Raw genomic sequence first — 19,183 nt, 5'->3', positions numbered from 1 at the left:
TGTCAGACCAAATGTTGCAAAGGCTCAGAGGTTATGTCTAACAAATCAACTGGAGACCAGTCCTGAATAAAATCCTTGTTGGAGATGTATGGTGGTTAAGAGTCTTAATATGGCTGATTTAACCCTTTCTTGCCCACTTGCTTCATACTCACTTCATTAATTTTTCCTTCTTGAAATCAGGAGCTGTATTTATTTCAAAGTTCTTATCTTTTCTCCTCTTAATATTTATATTAATAATCCTATTAATATAAAATAGGAGGCTAATATTTTAAACATATATCCTGAGTATCTTCAAAAGTAGGAAACTGACTCTAATATATATTTCATATATATGCTGCTTATGTAAAACACTACATATTTAATTTTAGTGATTATAGTCACAGTAGTTTTTAAAAAAAACAACCCATTTTGTCACTTTTGGCTTTGTTACAGCCACAGATGTCTGTAATGGAAGCATTTCTTTGCTGCATTTTTCTATAGATCATGTAAAAAATAATATATTTTATAAATATAATTTTATAACTTATAAAGAATCATATCCATGTTTTTATTTCTTAGGTTCCAACCTACCTCATTGCTTTATTCAGTTCTGGAGACTGAATAACTCAGACTTCTCTTGAAATGTTCTATGGTATACAAATGTGTCTTAGTGGTCATGTTTGATTATCTCCAATGTCCAACTCCACATTAACGTCCCAGTCTTCTATAGGTAGCTGTTTTCTACCTGAATCTGATCATCCCCAGAAGATGGTTGGTCCAGGTTTGTGGCCTTGACTGCAGCACATTCTTTTTCACTAAGCCTTACATTGAAACCAAAGATAAGATATAATATTTAACAAAACTTAACTTGGATATAAGTAAAAAATTAATTTGAACTTTTGAATGTTCCATACTAAATATAGTTTCCTTATGTTCTGGAGCAAGTTTGTTTTTGACTCTCAGGGATGATCTGATTTCTTACTTCCAGAGGTTGTATTTTCCAGAGGTTGGCTTTTCCATCTCAATTCCCCTTAATCATTAAACTAGCCATACTCCCCAGTGCTCTGAACAAAGTAAACTTAGTCAAAAATGCATGTAGCAGAGCTACAGATTCTGCCAACATGAAGGCTACTTGGATGTCATTATGGATAGTAATTTGGCAGCTCACTGTCTCACAGTGAACTTGAAAAGTCTTTGTTTTATGGCTTGAGCTAAAACTCATTTTAAAATTTCAAAATTGCAGTTAGCATTTTTACATGCAGGATAATGGAGTAGTTATAACAGTGCCAGTACCCAAATGATTTTGATTTTTTTTTTGTAACTTGGAATAAAACTGATTGTGTTTCTCTATGAGAACTCACAAAGATTCCACAGTAGTTTATTCATCTGCCAGCTGAAACATCGTTCTTTGAGAGTCCTAGAAAAATGTTTTAAAATGTTTTTGCTGTTAACAGTTAGATCAATTTAAAATAAATGAACTGTTGCTTTATAGTGAAATACTCCCTCTGTCACAAAGGAAATTAGCCATCTAGAATGGACTTTTAAATAATTTGTATCTTCAGTAACCTATTATTTTCAGTAATTGTGATGTTTGCTTCTTTCTCTGTGCTTTATATTTTAAATATATTTGATTTAGAATATTTCGTCTCTGATATCTCACCTTTCTAGCAAATACACAAGAAAAAAGATTGATTTATTTAATATTTGCTTTGGTTAAAATTGAGTGTTTAAAATATTAGCCTCTTTTAGTATCTATCAAAACCAGCACTTTGCACAGTGGCTCAAAAATGATTTACCCATGTGCAAGCAAAGAACACATCATATTTTATCCTGCACTGAGAACCAGACTTCTTTTGATCTGGACTGCCCAGAAAATGTCTTTTATAAATTGGAATATATATGAGCTCAATAAAAAAGTGATGAAAGAAAGAACACGACTCTCTTTAATTTCTAATTTTTAAAGAAGTATTTTAATATTTAGGAGTATGTATTTTTTTCTTAAAATAGTGAAGAATACATCCTCTTTTAGACTGATCTTCAGAAAACATATTGAATTCATTTCTGTCATCTCGAGGACACATATCAAAGGAAAAATATAATTGTGATACAAATATTTTCTTTATTTTGAGAAAACTTATTATATGATATAAAGATACCATTTCTGATGTTTTGTCTGTTTATTACATATATTCTAATGCGGAGTTTTAGATCTTTAATGTTTGACATTTATTCTGGTTTATTTATTTATGTGACATTGTTCAGTGTTTGTTTCTTAAGTTTCATTCTCAAAACACGACTCAATCATTTAATTTATGAAAGCAGTTTTTCTTGTGGCTCCATATGCAATACAGTTCCATAGACCACACTTTTATTTTCAACATCATTATGTCATTTCTTACAAATAATTAAAATGCATATGCTAAGAAATTTCTCTAGAGAACAGGAAGCTGCCAGTGTGAAGAACAATTACAGTTGTTGCCTCGTGGACATTAGTTCTTAGAATTACTGCAGCATGTGTCATTTTGATCTGTTTCAGTGTCATGCTGTGAACACACTGGTCAGCTTCCAGCAATATTTAGTGGGATTTAAATTAATAAGCCACTGATGAGTTGATATTTAAAAACAGATGGGACTCACTTCCAGCATGACAGAAATTCATTACCAGAAGTCAAAATAAACAGTGAAGAATGTTGTATTTAAAACAATATCAAAAATTGGGCATAAATCTTAAAATTAAAATGTCTCAAAAGAAAGTTGTTGGTTGTTAATAAGGTTGAGCATTTAATGATAAAACACTTCAAAATTCAGAAAAAGCAACTGTTCATCTCTTTGTAGACAGTCCTTCTTATTGTTCTACTTGAGGCCTTTTTCTAATAGTACCTAAGTTGATCCCAAATTACAAATGAATCATTGATTTCAGATGAGCAAAAGAGGACACACTAGATATGGCAATGTATTGCAAAAGTGCAGTAGTTCCTCTCTTGAATATTTTACTTACTGGTGTGTAAGTTCTAATTCATTTTATATCATTGTTGGACACCTAAGTATCTTGTTCTCACAATATAGTAATGCTGGGATATCTTTCCCTCACATTGTATGAGGTATGTCCCGGTATTTTCAGATGTTATTTGCTGTGCTGGCAGAGAGCTCATTGCTGGTAGGATTTTGGTATTGTCATTTTTATGGCCCATCTCCAATTTTCAATATGTAAATGCTTGTCCTTTCTCACCTGCTCAAAAGATGACTCTGAAGTTATCAGAACAAAAAGCAAACTTCTGTGGTGAAGGTGAAGCCAATCCTCAAGGCCAAAAGGCAACCCTAAGAGATGGATTGGATCTTGTTTTAATGCTGCTTGGTTTAGACTGGAATTGGATTTTTTTTTTTATAATAAAGAACTGAAGGCCAGAGCTGTGGTAGAAAGTACAGGGTTGGAACTTCTAGGTAGGCAGGAAGCTGGCCGGAGAGGCAGAAAGAAAGACTCTGAAGAAGGAGAGAAACTCAGAAGGAGGGAGAAGGGAGACAGACAGAGATAGAAACAGCAGCAGGAAGCATCGGTGAGATTGGGTAGGAGAGATGGGATCATGGAGAAGTCAAGATAAGTTTATGTAGGTAGCTGAGATACTGCCCCAGAAAATGGCCAAATCCTTCACACTATATAGATGCCTCAATTTCATAATTAAACCTCAAGTGGGAACTGTGAAAGCCCTCAGTATAGTAGGATGATTATAATTTATAATTTAGTGCATAACTGATAAATATTTGAGCAGATAATCTACAGTACTTCTATTTGCTAATTACACATTGTCTAGATGTACTGAATTTTCACACTGCACTCCATACACACATGTTATTCTATGACAACCAAAACTAAAAGAAATTTATATGAAAGCTAGTAACTTTTTGAAATAAATGAAATAAAATACACAACCTAAGTTCATAATTCCAATGTTTAAAATGATTAAAGCAGAAAACCTTTTAAAACTGTGTAGCTGCATAACAATCTGTTTTAAAAACATGACTTAAAAAAAAACATTACATTTAAAACATTTAAAAAATCTACATTAATGTCAATATTATAACTCAAATACTGGTGTTTTTTTTGTTTTTGAGACAGGGTCTCACTATGTAGGCTAGTCTAGCTTTATACTCACAGATATCTGCTTTTCTCTGCTTTCCAAGTCTTGAAATTAAAGACATATACCTCCATTCACAATTCAAACTCTCCATTAAAGAGGCAGAGGGAGGGAAGGACCTGGGTAGGAGAAGGAAGGGGGAACACAAAGGGGAGCAGTATTATGTATGGGGAGGAAACAGGAGAGAAGCCCAGAGGGGTCAAGGGATCAACATACTAAGCATGTATGTAGGGAACATGGGGAACCTTAGATAAACCCAGAGATCTGGAAAATGAGAGGCCCCCAGGACCAATGGGGTGACTATAGCCAAAATGTCCAACTGTTGTGAGAGAGAAACTGAAGAGACTGCCTCCAGTAGGTAGATGGGGCCTCCAGTGGAGAGAAAGGGTCACCAACCTACCTCCAAAAATTTTGATTCAGAATTGTTCCTGATTAAAAGAAATACAGGGACAAAAAAATGAAACAGAGATAGAAGGAAAGGCCATCTAGTGACTGGCTCAACTTGGGATCCATCCTATGGGTGGGCATCAAATGCTGACACTATTACTGATGCTATGTTGTGTTGGCAAACAGGAGCCTAGCATGGATGTCCTCTGAGAAACTCTACAGAGGACAGCAGCTGAGACAGATGAAGATAGTTACAACTTGATTGGACTGAGGTTGGGGATTCCTATGGAAGTGTTAGGAGAAGGATTAAAAGAGCTGATAGGAATTGCAACTCCATAGGAAGACCAATGCTATCAACTAACCCAGACCCTGTGAGCTCTCAGAGACTAAACCATCAACCAAAGAGCCTACATGGCCTGGTCTGTGGCCCCTAGCACATATGTAGATGAGGATTGCATTGTCTGGCCTCAGTGGGAATGGATGAGCCTAATCCTGAAGACAAATGAGCCAGAAAAGGGAGATATGGGAGGAGGAGGTGTGAGCAGGGGGAGGTGAGGGTGGGGGTGGGAAATGGGGAGTACTCTCTCAGAGGCCAAGGGGATGAGGTAAAGATATCTTGGAGGAGGGACTGGGAGAGGAGCAGCATTTGGAATGCAAATATATAAAACAATTAAAATAATAAGTATAGAAAAATCTTGTTTAAAAAAGCAGCTAAAGTTCATGAAATAAAAATCTTTACCTAACTTTACACATGGCTATAATACATGTTTTTGTCTGATTTTTAAATGTTAAACTCATTTTCCTTCTTGAATTGTAAACTTTTTGATATTAACATATATTTTTTAGGTTTCTGGATTTCATATTTAAGACAATACTGGTAAATATTTCTTTCTATGTCTGAGAGGAATATTGCTCTATACTTTAAAAATATTAAGATTAAACAAATAAATACACATTTTAATGTACTTTTTACTTTGATTTGATAAATATTTTATACATATACAGAATGTGCAATCATTCTCATTAGTTTTTACTGTCAATTTGATATAACCTAGAGTAACCTGTGATATGTAATTTGAGAAATTGACCAACTCAGATTGGCCTGTGGCCATATCTGTGACAGATTGTCTTGATTGATGATTGATCTGGAAATAATCTTTTAATTTAGTTTCTATTGCTTTGGTAAAACATGACGACTAAAAAAACTTGGGAAGGAAAGAAGATAATTAGCTTCAATGACCTATAGCTGATCATTGAGGAAATCAAAGTCAGAATCTCAGGCAGGGCACAAACCTGGAGTGCTGACTCCAAGAAACTGAACATTGCTTGTTTTTTTTCCCCTAGGGCTTGCTCACACTGCTTCCTTACACAAACCAGGACCATCTTACCCAGGGTAACACTCCACACAATGTGCTTACTTCATACACATAATTACTAAGGACCTCAGAGTCAAGAGTATTCAGCTATCTCGATCAAATTGTGATAAAGGTCAGTGTCATGAGATTCTTGCCAGTTTCCTTTTCATTCTGAGAAGATTAAATGGAGCATGGAGCCAACAGACTTCTGTCAAGCAAAGTAAAAATTAATAGGACATTTCTACCAACAAGTTAGCTTATTGATGTCCTGACTTTTATGAAAAGAACTTAATTATTAAATTTACTAATACTTACTTTACAGCTTTCTGAATGTTAGTTTTGTGTTAATGGTCAACATGATTGAATACATTTTCTGATGTTAATACTCATCTCATCTCAGGAAAATATTAATATTACTTTGAGATAACAATGATATGAGTAAGTGAAAATATATGAATTGTGAAATTCTAAACACAATCATCATCAAAATAGAAGATCATTCTAGTCATTTTTTTGCAAAATATGCAGTTGAATTAACAAGGTTTATATATACCTATACATGCTTATTAAAATAAGAGAATTATATGATTTTATTTTATGTTTTTATTTTTATTTCTTTTTCTTGTTTGTTTTATAAACAGGGTCTCCTATGTTTCCTTGAACCCCTCAGCTCAAGCAGTAATCCTTTTTCCTTTCCCTGATAGGAGAACCTTTACACATCACTGAGGCTGGCTCATTCTTTACTTCTCTGTGTTGTTTCTATGGCCTTCTCTTTGTTTCATTCAAATGAAGAAGTAGTGTCTGAAAATTAAACCTGAACTCTAGTGAGCTATTCTCAAAGTATGTGAATGCTGCCAAGTCTGTTGGTGAGCTGTCCTGTAGTGTGTCCAAGACTAATGGTGTCTAAAAAATTCTTTGATGGCCAACTATTCAGAGATATTTCTCTTGGGTAAACTGATTTTACTGGTGAGAAACTATCCAGTTTCCTGAAAATGGCCTCTAAACCTTGCTTCCAAAATTAGTTGATGTTACCTGGAGGTCAGTTTCATATGCGGCACCTTTTCTACTTTACTTTCATCCCAATTGCCACCACTGGCTGTAGGGCAGTCAGCTTTGGACATTAGACACATGGTGATTCAAAATATCACAGAAGTGGATGGAACTTTGTCTTTACCCCAACGGATAAAAGAACTACCAGCTGCATGGGATGGAAGAAGCTCTGGGTTGAAGGCCTGATGGTTCTATTTGCTTCTTCCTCTTAGACAAACTAACTATCAATGGGTTCTGAGTCCAGAGCAGCCTGCAAAGCATGAATGTTTCTATGAGTTTTGTGTATTGCTGGTTCATGCCTCTCTCTCTGTATGCTGTGCACTTTACTGGTTGATGGTTTGTCAGCTTTACCGTGTTTTGCAAAAATGATTAGATACAAACACATGTATAGGATATCATCTACTTCAACTATGACCTTTATTATGTGACATTGAATGATATTTTTTAGCTTCTAAATAATGTGTATTTTGAGGCTGGGGTTTTGCCACCCATGATTTATTGTCAAATGATAGATTAAATTCTGTGCTTGAAAAGAGTATTATATTCAGCTATTAATTTGGAGGCAGTAATAGTATTTATATAGAATGCAATAGGCTAGCTGTTTCTTAGATTACTGGCCACATAACATCATCTTCATGAAATTAAAAAGGAAATTATTTCAGAGAATATTTATTCTTCTCAAATGTGTTTTCACTAGCAAATGGAAAATTATGTTAGGCAACTAAAAGTAAATGTTTAGAGAGAAATTATTTGCAATTAATGAAGAAGAAACCTGGTATAAAATGCTAAACAGTGTTGTAATATCAAAAATTTTGACAGTGTGACGTATAGACTTTAGCTATAAGAAGATAAAGTACCTGGTTAGTTATAGATGTTCTTTGGTATTACCTGATAAAGGGAGTGGAAAATTAGTGGGAGTGACATGTTCATGAATGTGGAAGTAAATATCATTACATGAACATAAAGTCATAGGTATAAAGCCTTTAAATGAGAGGAGGCAGTAGGATGCAGAATTAGGAAAGCAAGGAACCAACTGGAGAGATTGTGTGGCTGTCAAAGATAATGTCCTGTCTTCTGTGATTCAGAGTTTATAGGAGTCCATAGAAGCCAAACTACTTGGCAGATGACTTTATTCCTTTCTATTGTTTCTTAGTGTCTTCAGACAGACTTCACTCGTGTGCTCTGAGCAATGACTAAGTAGCATTTACTCTTCAACAAATTTTGACATTCACCTGAAAGGTTTGGTCCTTGATTTTATTGATTCAAAGGATGAGAGAAAAGATGGAGAATGAGAGAGTATAACAGAAGAAACATAAGCTACTCCACTAGGATCGACTGGATTGAAGAAAGGTGTCTTGGATAGGCATGGTTTTGAACCTGTTATATAAAGCATGGACAACTCACATGCACACAGATTGTTAAAGTAACCTGTTAAATCCCTGAAACTTCTCACATATTCATTATCATCATGTCTGCTTGGACTTAAAATGTATAATAAAATACCTTTCATAATTTACAATAGAAATAAGTTTTGTGAGAGGAAAAAAAAGCTGTGAAATATAGTTTTAGAAATCCTTCACAAAAACCTATCCTGAAGTTCTGGAAGAATAATAGAATATTCCTTTTACCCCAAGGCTAGGATATTTATTTACATATAATATAGCTGGATATGTCTCATGAATATACAGCCTCAAAACACAAGAAAATATGTAGTTTAAGTTTTAATGATGAAATGGATTTGTAAGCCATTCACTCTACTTGTTCTTTCAAAAAGTTTCCTTAAGATTCTTTTGGAATTTTTCTTCAATTCTAATTATAAATATAAATTTTAATTGCTATACTATATAGTATTTTTCAAAGAATAACTAAAATGTAAGATGAAGACCAAAAACTAAATAACAACAGAAGAATACAGCAAAAACAAAATAAAGTCATGAAAATTGAAATACATTTTAAAGGCCGTTTAGGTAAACAACCCAACTATAACAATATTCTTTTCAATAATTAGTATTATTGGAATACTAATAGAAGGGAAACAAGAGGAGAAACTCTTTCATTTGTTGTATGATTTATAAATCATTTTTTTAAAATGCAAGTATCCTGGTATCATTTATCCACAAGTTTAACAGCAATATCTTTCTGTACAATTTCAAAGCACCCAGTCAAATGTTTGCATCTGTGTAGATTAGTGGTTCTTTTGTATATTTTCTAATCTTTGAACAGATTTGTTTTGAAGTGAGTAATATCTTTAATTACCTGGGTCCTGTAAAAGAAGTATTCATTACTGAGTATATCACACACCTATAATCCTACAATTCCTGTCCAGGGATTTGAGGCCAAAGACACTGAATTCTGAACCACCACGTTGTGTTGAATAGTGAAAAAAAATTCCCTGCCTTTCTCTTTCTTTCTCCCTGTCTCTTCTCTCACTTTTCTTCCTTCCTTTCTTCTTTCTTTCTCTTTTTCTTTTCTTTCTTTTATTTTTCTGTTTTCTTACTTTCTTTGTTACCTTTTCTTCATTTATTTCCTTTCTTTTTACTTCCTCCTCTCTCTTTCTTTCTTTCTTTCTTTCTTTCTTTCTTTCTTTCTTTCTTTCTTTCTCTTTCTTTCTTTCTTTCTTTCTTTCTTTCTTTCTTTCTTTCTTTCTTTCTTTCTATTTTCTTTCTTTTTTCTCCTTCTGCCAAGTAAACAACCCAACTATAACACTGACAATATTCTTTTTAATAATAAGTACAAGAGACAAAACTCTTACATTTCTGTGAAAGCAGATAATTTTGGAATATCTTATATATCATGAAATTATAACATGGACTGAGGAAACAATTAATAAATTTATAAATGAATTTGAAACAGGACTTACCACATTTAAATGTAAGAAGACCCAAAATTATATAAAGAAAAAAATGAGGAAATAACAACATAAGAAGTAATTTTGTGTTTATTTGAAATGAAAAATACAAGTATCTAGTAAGGAGGTAGTCTTGAGCACTATAAAGATCTCTGTCTCTACTTGCCTATCTCTCTGTGTCTCTGAGTCTGTGTTTGTCTGTCTGTGTCTCTATATAGGACTAATTATAAACATAAGGAGAAAATGCATGTTTTTCATATAAAATTAACAGATTTAAAATAACAGATTTTTAAATGTGAAAACGAATTAAATGATTTGTATCTGTATTATCAAAGGCTGAAAGTAAAGATATACTACCGAACACTTTAGCACAAAGAACCACAATTGATTGTGAAGAGGATAACAAATCCACATAGCTGTAAGAATAAGAGAAATACACATTCTTCTTTTATTTTAGATTAAAATGTGTGTTTGTGGTGCATGTGTGTGTAAGTGTGCACATTTGCATGTATATGTGTAGATGCTCGAGGTTAATGTCAGGTATCTTCCTTAGCCATTCTCCACCTTATATTTTAACAGAGTTTTCTCACTGAACCTGGAGCTCATCATTTTGCTAAGCTGACTGGATAGTAAGATCCTTCAGACCTGTCCAGCTCTGGAGTTTCAGAGTCACAGTTGTGCCTAACATTTTATCAAGGTCGTAGGGACCCCAAATCAGGTCCTCATGTTTACGTGGTAAGCACTGTGTCTAATTAGCCACCTCTCTTAGGGTTCTTTTAAAAGTTCTGTCTTTTATAACATTATTACATTTTTAGAATTCTGTCTTAGTAAGTAAAATAACTAAACTATAAGGACACTTTTATTACATTATTTATAAAAGCAACATTTCAAATGTAAATATTTCCTAAGATATTTAATAATTTGTACACCTAGTTGTGTTTATATGCCTGGCAAACTTCTCCACCTTCAACTACATAATAGACTCTGATTAAATATGACTTTTGAGTTATTCATATTTTTGAATATTTTATTACTCATTAAAATATATGATTCTATTAGCTCTCCTACTAATTTTATTGAATATCATTACTTACTGCCAACTTTCCCCATTGGGATATTGAGAGGAAAAATGAGCTTTATGCAATTGATGAATTCTTAGTACTTATGAAAATGGCTGGCCAACTTCACATAATAAATATATAATCAGTGCATTAGTAGTTCAATTAAGGAAAGCTTACCATGTAAAGAAACATTATTTCACATGTTTCTGTTACAAATATTGCTAGATTAGTCCTATGTTTGATGATTCTTAAAGTATTTTTTGTTTCATAAGTTAAGTTCATATGTATATATTACTTATAGTTGATAAAAGCTCTCCTTTAAATCATGAGTAGTAAATATTACAAATATAACTTCATATAAAGTTCAGTCATTTCATGAGACTGTTGTCAAAGAATGTTAATTTTATATATTTGGTAAAATGTTATCCATTGTAGTTATTATTTAGGATTTTCTTTGATATTTAGAGGGAGGTCTAAGACTGAGAGTACTTGGTTAACTTTTTTGGTTCTTTTAGTAGTTTAGACAATCTATTATTTTTAAACATAATATAATGTTTAAAATTCATTAAGGTCTCAGGTTACTTAGACTGACCCTATTTTGTAGATGATGCTGGCTTTGAACACTGGGTCCTTTGGTCTCCTCAAGTCCTGTGATTATAGGAGCCCATGCCATTTTTACTTGAGGCCAAAGGTACATTTTTATCTTAGTCATTCATCTTTTGATTATTTTTGGTTAATCTAGCCATGAAAACTGTACCAAGATGCTTTTGCAGATTTCCAAACTTGCCCTCATTTCTGTTGTCTTTTTTATTTTAAACTTTTCTATTTCTTATAGTATGGAAAGAGAGCTATGAAAGTCAGTAATACTTTCAAGAACAGACACACACATAGGCAAAACCTGGGGGTAATTCAACAATTGTATGTAAATATTTATACAGAGGTTTTACTCCTATACTCTGCACTAAAGGTACAGATAATTGAGATACACTCACATACATGGGGAATCAAAGGTCTGTTGTCCTGCATGAGCTGAGGGCAAGAACATGCATATTTCACCTGTTCATTTTCATATGTGAATAGTAGATTCTGAGTGTACTGAATGCAGATTAGCATGTTTGAAAACTGCAAGTCTCAATTACCTTATTTTCCAAAGTTACTACATTATTGCTCTATTTCAATGAAACAAAGGTTCTTGATAGTTGAGAAAGGAGCAATAAAAAACAAGAAGGTCATGCTCAGGCCAGATATAATGAATGAAATTAAAATATATGATCCTGCCATTCATATAAAATAAAATCAACCATGAAAATTCACAACAAGCCCAAGGCTATTCTGCAATCGTGATAGAAGAAACCAAGACTTGAAATTGGATTTCTGAGGAGATCATGCAGAGACTACCACTCCAGGCAAAAGATGAGTTATGAAATACTTGTATTTATAGAAATTATTTAAAATGGCTGAAATGCAGGCACATTGTTATTTCAGGATACTGATTAGTTATTAGCATTCTGCCTGAATATCAGTGTATGCAGTTGTACAAAAACTCTCTTTCTTTTTCTAGTGTTAGGAATGTGGTATTGTTCCCACATGAATATTATTTCTATAGGCTTAATGAATGCATTTGTCTGTTGACAGGTGCACATAAGAATTGTTAGTGTTTGTGATTGTTTCTTTTCCAGAAATGTAAATTCAATGTTTTTTACGCATTTAATGCTAACCTTCTGAGTCTACTATGCAATGTAAATATAATTCAATCCCTTTGTAAAGGAATACAATATAAATTTTATTATACAGCATAGTGTTATATCTGTCTCTTCTGCCTTAGACTTACCAATTGGGCTGTATTTTCTATTATATATCTATGAAGGACAGGGCTTGCTTCATAAAAACATTAAAGTTCTTTTGCACTCTAGCAAATCATTTTTCCTATTTGGAAAATGTTTATAGAATGTTTGTGTGTGTGTCCTAGTTCTGTTAATATCATGAAATGTATATATAAAGAGAAGTGGTCAAATACAAAAGTCTTCTTACTCTCAGGGAGCTTACATTTCATGGAAACAATATAAAGCAAAGCAAAGACACAGCTGAAATAAATATAATATTTTGATAGTGATGTGTAAAAATGCATATAATATTTGTTTTCTAAAGTGAAAAATACACATTTATGTATATAAATGTACTGATGCAACTTCTGATATTCTCTTGAAAATAATTTTGAATTCAGTGTAGTGAAAGGCAATAAATACAGATGTAATAAAATAAATCATTACTTGTTTATTTTTATGCCTATGTAATATTTCTAGAGTTCATAATGCTATTGTCTTTGCTTTTGTAAATCTTTTAGACTGTACATAGCAAGTCAAAATCAGAGTTAACACATTCTCTGAGGGAAAAAACTAAAACATTAAATTAAAAATAAATTAAAAATGGAATATTTTCACTGAGGAATTCAAATTACATCACTGGAAATGGGGGCATGTTGGGAGACCCTGCTATTATAAGGTCATAGTCTTTCATGTCCTGATTGCTCTTGACCGCAGAATAAACTGGAGAACTCCCTTTCTTAGTGAAGCTTCCTTTTCTCTATAAGACATTATCTTGAGAGCATGATCCCACATTTTCTATCCCTGGAAAGTCCATGGCTAAATTAAAGGGTCAACTTTCTTTCTCCAGGTAAGTACCTGCCCAGGCAAGCACCTGAAGTTCTTCTGCATGTAAATGAACACTCCCAGGGTTTTTTCTTTTTCTTTTTCTTTTCTTTTTTTTTTTCTGCCATAGACAATTTACTCTCAGCCTGAATACCCCTACCAACTCCCTAGGATTCATATAGCCCTTATTCACTCTGAATAAAGTCTCACTGAGCATCATCTAAGATAGCTGGTTCACTAAATACTTTCTAAAAGAACTGTGACAATAAAAGCCTTGGAGAAGATCTCCCCATGTCCCCTTCCCTGGCACTCACAGATGGACCAAGATCCTGCTTACCTACCTGATCCAGGCTTCACTTCATCCTTTCTCACCCAGTGTGCAGCAAGGCACTGAGAAAAGCAGCAGAATACAGAACCACCAGTGGCATGTCTGAATGTTCCCAGAAGTAGTAGTTATTGATGTTGTTAGTGTGAGATGAGAAAATGTCAGACAGACAGCTTGAGGGCAAACAGGGAGCTAGATTATGGTAGTTATTGAAATTATGAATACAAAAGCAAATTACATTGTAAACCATTGCAGAATTTTAACACGCATTATTGTTATATGACCAGTACTTTGAAGGCTACATTATTATGCCTGCATTGTGTGGATTGCTTTAGAGTTAATGCGGAATGCAGAAGAACAGTAGCCTGACTGTATTAATGAATGGAGTTGGTGGTGAGAGGGGATGCTAGACACACGAGAAGGAATAAAGTCTCTGCTCTCTAGACAAGGATGTAAGCTTCCAGTAAGAAGAATAGGTTGGCCAGTCATTAATAGCCGGTGGTTAAAGAATCAAATAATCTAAAGAGAAAATAGGTTTTAGGACCCAAGTGGCAATTTCTATGCTGTTATCATTCATTTTATTTTTTAAATTAATTTTACTTATTCACTTCATATCTAGCTCACTGGCCACCTCCCAGTCACCCCTCCCACAATCTTTCCCCCACCTTCGTCCCCTTCTTTTCTGAGTAGGTGGGAGAAACTTTGAGTATCCTCCAATCCTGACAGATCAAATGTCTCTGTGAGGCTAGGAGCATCCTTTCTCACTGAGGCCAGACAAGGCTACCAGTGAGAAGAGCATATCTCACAAACAGGCAATAGCTTTTGGGATAGCTTCTTTGCTAGTTGTTCAAGACCCACATGAAGGCCAAGCTGTACATCTGCTACAAATGTATGGGGAGGTCTAGGTCCAGCCCATGTATGTTTTCTGGTTGGTGTTTTAGTTTCTGAGAGTTCCAAGGGTCCAGGTTAGTTGATTCTGTTGGTCTTCCTATGAAGTTCCTATCCCCTTCAAGGCCAGAAATTCTTCCTTCTATTCTTTCATAAGAACCCCCATCCTCCAACCACTGTTTGGATGTGGGTGTCTGTATCTGTCTGAGTCAACTGCTGGGTGAAGCATCTCAAAGGACAGCCAGGATAGACTCCTGTCTGCAAGCCTAACAGAGTATCATTAATATTGTCAGTGATTCATGCTTGCCCATGGGATGGGTCTCAATTTGGACTGGGTATTGCTTGGCCATTGCCTTAGTCTTTGTTCCATCCTCAGTTCCTGCATTTCTTATGGACAGGATAAGTTTTGGGTCAAAGGTTTTGTGGGTGGGTTGGTTTCCCTGTAGCTCCATTGGTGTTTCTGCCTGACTACAAGAGGTGGCCTCTTTAGGTTCCATATACCTAATGCTGTGAGTCATAGCTAAGGTCACCCCAATTGATTCTTGGGCACCTTCCTTATCCCCGGTCTCTGTCTCTTCCTGGAGATGTCTCCTACCTCCCCACATCTGTCTAAGCATGAGTCTTCAATGGCTGAACTGAAAAGAAGCTGGCAGTATTCTTTCTATGTGTTCTGATGATTCAGAACCTTCTGAAAAGACAGTGTTAGTCATGAAACAGTGACAGGATCATCAAACTGACCCAAAGATAACAAAATCAAAGGCAAAACAACCACAAAAATGGTGTTCCCCAACCTTCCTTATCCAAAAAGAGTGAAATTAGAGAGTAATAGGATAGCAATGAATGTACTGAGTTACTATTCTTAGACACACTCCTAGTTCTAGGTCACCTAGTATGTGACTCTTAGGTGATGGCAATTCTGAATAGTAAAGACAAATTTTATCATTTGTATATAGAGGGCCTAATCATTTCTTTTGTTTGTTTGTTTGTTTGGGTTTTTTTTTTTTTTTTTTTTTGTGTTTTTTTTGAGATAGGGTTTCTCTGTATAGCCTTGGCTGTCCTGGAACTCACTCGGTAGACTAGGCTGGCTTCAAACTCAGAAATCCGCCTGCCTCTGCCTCCCAAGTGCTGGGATTAAAGGTGTACGCCACCACCGCCCTGTGGCCTAATCATTTCTTTCAGTTAATCTTTTATCCAGTCACTTTGCTGAAAGTGGCTATCAACTGTAAGAGTTGCCTAATGGAATTTTTAGGGTCACTTATGCGTATTATCATATCATAATACAAATAATGATACTTTGATTCCCTTATTTGTAGTTCCTTGATTTCCTTTACTTGTCTTATTTTTTTAGCTAAAACCTTAAGTATGATAATGTGTAGATATGTGTAGATACAGAGAGTGTGGGCAGTCTTGTTTTGTTGATGATTTTGGTGGAATTACTTTGAGTTTCTCAGCATTTAATTTGATGTTTGCCATAGGGTTGCTGTAAGTTGCCTTTACTATGTTTAAATATTGTAGAGGGAATGACAGTCTTGTACTAACAGAGAAGCAAGAATGTTACTCATGCAAGAGGAGATAAAAATCAAATACCTGTATTCAATTCCGAAATCTGAGACTGTATTTTGTTAATGACCTGGTGACCATTTTGCCATCTGTCAGGGCAGATCTCATCCATATTTTGTTAGAGAGGCAGACTTCACTCAAATTCCCCAGAATTATTATCTCAGGCTCATTATTATTATGAGGCTGTTGCCTCATAAAATGAATTAGGTAATGTTACTTCTGTTTCTATTTTGAGGAGTATTGGGTTAACTATTCTTTGAAAGTCTGGTAGAATTCTGAGCCAAAACTGTCTGGCCCTGGGCTTTTTGTTTGTTTGTTTGTTTGTTTAGGAGACTTTTAATAACTGTTTTTGTTTCACTAGGGATTAGAGGTCTATTTAAATTGTTAGGAGGAAGAAGAGATTGAAGGCAGAGACAGCTAGAATTGGGGAAATTTGGGGACATGATGTGGAAACACAGCAGTGGAAACTTCCTAGAATCTTTGAGAGTGACTCAAGTGAGGCCTGGAGTAATGGAAGATATGGAGTCTGAAGTGTTCATGATTTTTAGCCTAGCAAGGCTTCCCATGTGGTTCTGGGTTACATTCCTTTGAGTTTTGTCTAATGGAATCCTGTGAAGATCTCTAAACAACCCAGGCTGAAGCTAAGTCAAACGTTGCTCTCTGAAAACTGATAAAAGTGCCAGGTTGCTGAGGACAACATCCATCCTGTTTATTGGACAGAGAGGTCTGCTGACTGTGGCCATGGAGCATTCCCTCCTACATTTCAGTATATTTGGCACAAGAAGGCACTCTGCAGGCTATTGGAAGAGAAACCTAGACACCAGCATAGCCAGAAGCTTCTCCACTTACAATCTGTCCTGTAAGCATGACAGATAGTTGGTTTGATTTCAGCTTCTGCCATGAGAGGAAGCCCATGTTCTACATTATCAGGATGGCCAGGAACAGGAGACTGGATTGCCCAGAATCTTAGAGAAGAACCAAACACTACTGGAAAAAATCAGTGGCATAATTCCTAAAAATATTCTGCTATAGACCAGGGCTTGGCCCAGTTTTCCCCAGAAAGGCTTTTTCTGTCAGTAGATGAGAGCAGATTCAGAGACCTTTAGCCAGACATTATACAGAGAGCGTCTAAATTGGTCTCCACTGGATTCCTCTTCTTAGAGATAAGGGAATTGTGTAGAAGAGGAGGGGAAAAAAATAAGCTAAAGGGCCGAACTGAGGACACCTCAGTCCCACTTGGGAGGGAGAAGAAAGCAATCACAAGCGAGGAGGGAGGGAGGGACCAAGAAGGGAAAGTGAACAGGGGTGAGAGGAGAGGAGAACCTGATTTGGTATTAGGTGAGGTAAAAGGACTGAAGCACTGAGGGCTAGCAGAAAGAATGAAAACAGGCAACCTCTGGGAGATAGGAGGTTGAGGGAACCCTCCAGAATGCACCAGAGACCTGAGAGGTAAGAGACTATGAAGACTCAAAGGGAGAGACTTTAGATGAAATGCCCGATAATAGGGAGAAGGAACTTATAGAGCCCACTTCCAACAGGGAGATAGAGCATCAAGTGAGGGAAGGGGTTGCCATCCCACAGTCAAGATTCTGACCCATAATTGTTCCTGACTGAAAAAACTGCAGGAATGGAAATGGAGAGAAATCTGAGGAAAAAAAGGTTCAGTGACAGGCCCAAAGTGGAGTCCTGCTTAAGGGGAAGTCTCTAGGCTTGACATGATTACTGAGGCTATGGAGCACTCGCAAACAGGGACCTATCATGACTGCCCTCCAAAAGATCCAACAAGTAGCCGAAAGAGTCAGATGCAGATATTTGCACCCAATCCATGAGCAGAAGCTGCTGACCCCTGCGGTTGAATTAGGGAAAAGCTGGAAGAAGCTGAGGAGGAGGGCAACCATGTATGGAGGACCAGCAATCTCAATTAACTTGGACACCTGCAATCTCTCAAACACTGGACACTACACAGGCAGCATCCAACAGCTGATATGAGGCCCCCATACAGCAGAGGACTGCCAGGTCTGGGTTTAGTCAGAAAAGATGCACTTAACCCTGAAGAGACTGGAGACCCCAGAGAGTTTAGAGGTCTGGTGGGGTGCAGGTTTGTGGGGTGGGGACATCCTCGTGGAGACAGGGTGGCAGAAAGGAGGTACAGAATGTGGAACAGACAGAAGGTAGACTAGGAGAGGAATAAAATTTGAAGTTCAAAATAAGTTAATAAATAAATTTTAAAAAACAGAGGGGCTAGAGGACATCAGGAAAACATGACCCACTGAATCAGCAAAGCAGAGCTCAGATGGGCTCACTGAAGCAGCAAGCACTGGGCCTCCAGAATTCTGTACTAGGCACTCTGGGTTTATGTGATGGCTGTTGGCTTGTTGCTTTTGTGGTACTCATAACAGTGGCAGTGGTTGTGTCTCTGACTCTTTTGTCTGCTCTTGAGACTCTTTTCTTCCTATTGGATTGCCTCATCAATATGAATGTATGAAGGATTTTTGTCTTCTCTTATTGGGTCGTATTTTGTCCTGTTTTGCTGTAGTCTCTTGGAGGCCTGCTCTTTTCTGAAGAAAAAGGGGGTGGATCTGAGGATAGGGAAATGGGAGGATTGGGTTGTGGAGAAATTGTAGTTGGGATGGATTATAGAAAACAAGAATCAATTTTCAATAAAAAATAAATTAATTAGACTAAATATAAAACGGACAAATTTTGAAAACATGTGACAAAACAACTCATTTAATCATTGACATGTCTCTGTCTAGAACAAATACCCTTAAAATGTCTTTTAAAATAAAATTTCTGTTCACATACATATATTTAGATTTTAATGCTTATTTAAAAAACAAAGTCTTAAATGGTGAAGTCATTTCACTGTTTATGTGACGTTTATTCTTTAAATATATACATTGGGAAACAATAAAGTTACATCCTCAAGAGTCATTCAAGTTCAGTAAG

This window comes from Arvicanthis niloticus, chromosome 16 (assembly GCF_011762505.2).
Source record: "Arvicanthis niloticus isolate mArvNil1 chromosome 16, mArvNil1.pat.X, whole genome shotgun sequence".
Taxonomy (NCBI): domain Eukaryota; kingdom Metazoa; phylum Chordata; class Mammalia; order Rodentia; family Muridae; genus Arvicanthis; species Arvicanthis niloticus.
This window is presented reverse-complemented; position numbering follows the sequence as displayed.